The sequence below is a fragment of the Lytechinus variegatus genome, chromosome 1 (genome assembly GCF_018143015.1).
Source record: "Lytechinus variegatus isolate NC3 chromosome 1, Lvar_3.0, whole genome shotgun sequence".
NCBI classification, from domain to species: Eukaryota; Metazoa; Echinodermata; class Echinoidea; order Temnopleuroida; family Toxopneustidae; genus Lytechinus; species Lytechinus variegatus.
Genome location: NC_054740.1, coordinates 62,321,992 through 62,327,538, shown reverse-complemented (window position 1 = coordinate 62,327,538; position 5,547 = coordinate 62,321,992).

Here is a 5,547-nt window from a genome sequence, read left to right as displayed (position 1 = left end):
CTCCCGATGGCAAATTTTAGTCTGGTACAGAGAAAAATAAATTATTTTTTACTACTGTTCTGGGAGAATGACAGTAAGAAACTAAGAGCAAAATAAAACATTTTCAAAAACTGGTTTTATTATTTCTTATCTATTTTATTTTATTGCAATCTACCTCGGTATATATTTCATAACTTTAGAAATAATGGTCAAGGAGCTTATAATAAGGCTAACAAATTTGCTGAATTTGTTTCTCGACTGTAGGCCTACTGTTTATGCAAATTCATGTCCAGGGTCGGTAGCTGGGTAGGGGGAGCCAGGACCTGGGGGTGTTTCATAAAGAGTTACAACTTTGTAACTGTGCCATCCATAGCAACTACCACGGCAACAGGGCTCAGCAGCCGATCAAAATCAAGGTTACCATGGTAGTTGCCATGATGGCCAAGTTCCCAGTGCCGTAACAGGCGACGGGGGGGGGGCAGGCTGCCGCCCCGACCGAGGCTGCCGCCCTCCCCCCCCCCCCCCCCGGTGGATTTTTTCTTTAAAACTTTTTTTTAAACGGGAAAAAAGGGAGGGAGAAAGAAAGGAAAGAGAAGGGGAAAGGAAAGGAGGAAAAAGAAAAGGGAAAGGAAAAAAGTGGAAAAAAATAATAGAATTAAAACGAAACAACAAAAAAAGAAAACGGGAGGATCAAAGCGGGAAAACCGGAAAAGGAACGAAATGAACGAAAGAACAAATCATTCCGAAATAGGCCTACCAATTCATTAGCATGATTAGTAAGAAAGGAAAATTAATAAAAAGATGACAAACTGGCAAACAAAATCGGATGAAGGTAGAATGGAAGGAGCCAAAATCTAAGTTTGAAAACGAAGAAAAGGGACAAGAAAAAAAAGAAAGAAGAACTTAATAATACAACCGGGCTGTGCCGAGGATTGAAAATAAAGAACGGGAGAAAAGATGGAGGAAAGATGGACTGCATATAAGCTTACTACATTTTTTGCAATAACGGTCCCAATCAGGCTTGAAATATCATCCTGCATTATAATTATAAGTTATATGTCCCTACCTAGATAAATGAGTTACCGGTAAAAAGTTTCTTAATGTTTACTTTGTCTAAAACTCCAAAGCTACCGGGGCACTGCTCCAATCTACGAAGAGACATGCGGTGTACTGAAAGTCTTTTGTAACCTTCAAAGACAAGGAGCTCTATAACGCCCCCCCCCCCTCTATAGATACGTAATAAAATAAATGGAAAACAAAATCAATGAAACATAGCACTGGTGTATACAGATGGAAGGCTTGGGCAATGAAAGAAAAGGAGAAAATAAAGCAAAGGAAAAGTGCAAGATATGATGTTATTTACTGAATACGTGTCAAAAATATCTCAAAGTTAGATTCTCATGAAAAGGTTTCTTTTTTGCTCGCTCGCTTCGCTCGTAACTTTTTTAAAAGATAAACTCTGCCCGATACGCCATATCTGCTGCCTCAAAAATTTTGCCTCACTATACGCCACTGCCTGTTCATACCATGATATGACAGGGAAAATTTTGGCCCTTGCCCCCTGTGGCCACCGACCCCTGTTACGCCCCTGAAAGTTCCAACAGTTGCAAGTCTCAAACGGGTCTCTGGTGGAATAGGACGAGGATCATCATGGAAGATGAGAGGGGCATGGAAAACTATTCTTCATATCACATTCGTAATTATTTTTATAATTATCAGCACCACTCAAGTTCCGAGATGAGGGGGGGAGTCCGCCCTAACAAAATTATATGCCTATCTTAAAAAAAAAAGGGGGGATGAAAGCTTGTGGTAAATGTTTGAGGACAATCCTTTAGAGATTGAATAAAAAGATACAAGAGTTTCTTTTTTATATATAATTTATTGTATAGTTATAATTATGCGAGCAGCTTTTCCATAATATGGTGTAGTAAGAATATTCAATGAAATATCATTATCTCAAAATCAAAATCAGTACTGATCAAAATACTTTTGTTCTGAATATTGTACCTTCAGGAGATCAACAAATAAACTGTATGTGTTTTATTACACAACATAAATATGGGGCAGCTGCTTGTACATATGACGTCACAAATAATAAAAAATAATAATAATTCAGTGGGTCTAAGCCGATGCATCCAACCCCCCCCCCGCCCCGCCCATTGGTGGCGCAAAAAAAAAAGAAGAAAAGGGAGAGTGAGAGGAGAGGTGAAGAAAAAAATGAGAATCCGATGATTTGGGTCAGTATATCAATTATTTTGATCAGATGCTAGACAGCTCGCATTACTTGTTCATTGTGTTAATACACAGCTTGTTCTTTATTCTAAAATGACATTTTTCATATTGAAATATCAGCATTTTCAGTTTTTAATGATTTAAAAACTTTCAAGTCTAGAAAATTAAGTCTTGCGCATCGCGCTTGCATTAACTGTTTTTTGATATACTATGCACGTTCTTTATTTAGCAACGTGCTAACTTTTTGTTTTATATTCCGATCTGAAAACTGGAATTCCAGTTTTCAGATCGGAATAAAACTAATATATAGCTCGTGATTCGCACTCGTTGCTTTTTCTTTATTTAAAAACATGCTTAAGATGTCATTCGGCTCGGCACTTCGAGCTTGATGCCTCAATGATTTCAGAATGATACTCATCCGTTTCATGATTACCAAAAGTGCTAAGAGATACCTATCCTGTTTTTGGTGCTTAGAATATCCAGTTTTCAGGTCATAAGAAAAAAAAGTTTTTGATTTGCGAGATATATCACTGCAAAAGTCATTTCAGGTTAGTTGACGGTTGTAAGACTCTGTTAAAAATTATTGAGTATAAGGATACGCATCTGATTGATACAAAAACTGCTCAAAATATTTAATATTCCAGAAACATCCACAAATTTGTACTCGCGCTTCGCGCTAGATATATCTTATTCAGGCATATAACATAACTAGTTTGTAAGCATAAAGCGCCGATCGGAGAATATAATGATGAATAATAATATTTCTACCCCCCCCCCCCCCACTCTGTTGGCGAAAGCTGGATTCGCCTTCGGAATGTACATCAGATTTTGATGAAATATGAAACTTTAAGCTTGTTTAATTTTCTCATTTTTATTCAAATCAGCTTTTTGTTTGAGAGGATTTCCCCTTTAAAAACTGAAGTTTATGTACATTTTAGTTTTAATTTTAAAAACAAGTTTTTGTAATTCAGAGGCCTAAGCAAATAATACGTGCGCGAAGTACGAGCTAATTGATTTATATACAATCATGTCGGTCGGAAATCATTTACATATTTACTTGACAAAAATAATTATGCGAACTCAGATAGCGAGTTTCATCTTTTGATATACAGGTGGGTGTTTCATTAAAGTTGTCAGCACTGACTAATTTGTCAGAGCTCACAATTTCAGTGAAATCCTTGGTTTTGATTGGCTGAAAGGCACTGGCTCTGACTGTTACTATAGTAACTGTCGGAGAAAGACAACTTGTCAGTGCTGACAACTTTCATGAAACAGTCCCCAGATCTATGCAAGGCGCAAACTATTGTTCATGTATTTACCTAAAAAGGATACATTATTATCTAATGGCAACATGAAGTGCGAGCTGAAATCCTAATGCAAGCGCTATATTTCGAAAAACTGGCATGGAAAAGAAATTTTAGGACTTTGTTGAAAATTCATGAACAAGATTATGAAAACCCAATAAAAAAAGATTGTGTATACTAACCTAAAATATTGTTTTGTAAAAGTGATGAGCTAGAAGCGTGAGCTGAAACGTAATATTGACTTGAAAAGGGTAATAATATTTCCCCCACCTCCTTCATTTCCTTCTTACTCCTCCTCTCATCGGTCGTTTGCATGGTAATTTACCCTTTTTTCTCTTTAAAAAATCTGGCACAATAATCAGGGACCCCCACTTTTTTTCCAAAACCGTGTACAAAGAACGTAAAAATGACTTACGATTGTGATATTTTGCATGGTCAGCCCCCCCTTGAAAACCGTTCCGCGGCCCCTGTAATACTTATTTGTATTATAGTACCCCCTCCTCCCCCAAAACATGGACCTACATGCTCAAAAGTTAAACCAAACCTCAAACGTTTCGAACCCATACTTTAGTAGTAAACAGCGCCATCTTGTGGAACAAAATGAGGTAGGAATAGAACAAGTTGAGCATTAAAGGGGAAGTTCACCCTGACAAAAAGTTTATTGTAAAAATAGCAGAAAAAATAATAAAAAATATTGCCGAAGGTTTGAGAAAAATTCATCAAATAATCAAAAAGTTATTAGAATTTCAATTATTTGATTTGTGACGTCATATGCGAGCAGCATTTGTACATAGCGAATGGTAAAAAATCAATGAAATGTCATTTTCTCAGAAAATTGAAAATGGTTTTCACTGTACCTTTTGTATATCAATAGACAAATCATTTTACACCCGATCATGAATAGAAAACAAAATTAAGTCATCAGGAACCATACAAAATTTGAAATTCATGCATTTTATATTACATAACACATGGGGCAGCTGCTCGTTTATGACGTCACATATCCAAAACTTTGAACTCTAATAACTTTCTTACTCTTTAACGGATTTTCCTCAAACCTTCACCAATATTTTTTACTATTTTTTCTACTATTTTTACAACAAAGTTTTCTTCAGGGTGAACTTCCCCTTTAATGGAAATTTTAATGATGTTGATGATGATCATGAAGATGAGAATAATGATGATGATGTCAATAATAATAATTTGAAATAATAATTATAACCCCCACAGTTAAATGTCCATTTAAGCAAAACAAAGGGGGGGGGGGCAGGTAAAAGGAAAGGAGGATAAATGAAATAGGATGACTTTCTGAATATTATGTAAAAAAAATCTATCATGAATGATGAAATTACATGTATTATTTTAATTTTGATCCGGTCAAAATATTTGCTTGTTTTGGTGACACTTTTTGTTGTTGAAAATTTACCCCATATATCATGTTGTATCCCCTCAGAGTAATATATAGTGCCACTGATAATAACAATGAAATGAACAGTGAGAAAGGATAACTGATATAAGCTTAATGTGCAAACACAAAGAAACAAGGAATACAAAATAAAATGCAAAATATTTTTTGGAGAATATCTTCACGTACACATTGACATGGCACATGTATGAAGGTGCAGTGGCAGATATTTTCAGAAAAAATGCAAAAGAAAATTCAATGTTTTATCAAAGTTTGAAAGACGGAAGAAGATGATTTTACTCTATACGGATGGTGGCACTTGACTTTTAAACTAACCTTTTTAAATTTTGTTATAATGAGTACATGCAGACTGTTGTGTGTGTGTGTGGGGGGGGGGTGGTGAAGATAAAGGGGAGGGCAGACATTCAGCTGCTGTATATAAAAGGTAAAAGGGTTTGCTGGTTCCCTTATGAATGTCTAAAACGAATCCCCCCAAAAAAATAAATAAATGAATGAATGAATAACTACATAAATGAATAAATAAATAAATAAATGAATGAATAAATAAATAAATGAAAATAAATAGACGAACTAAATGAATTGAAAAATAATAATTAAACAAAAGTA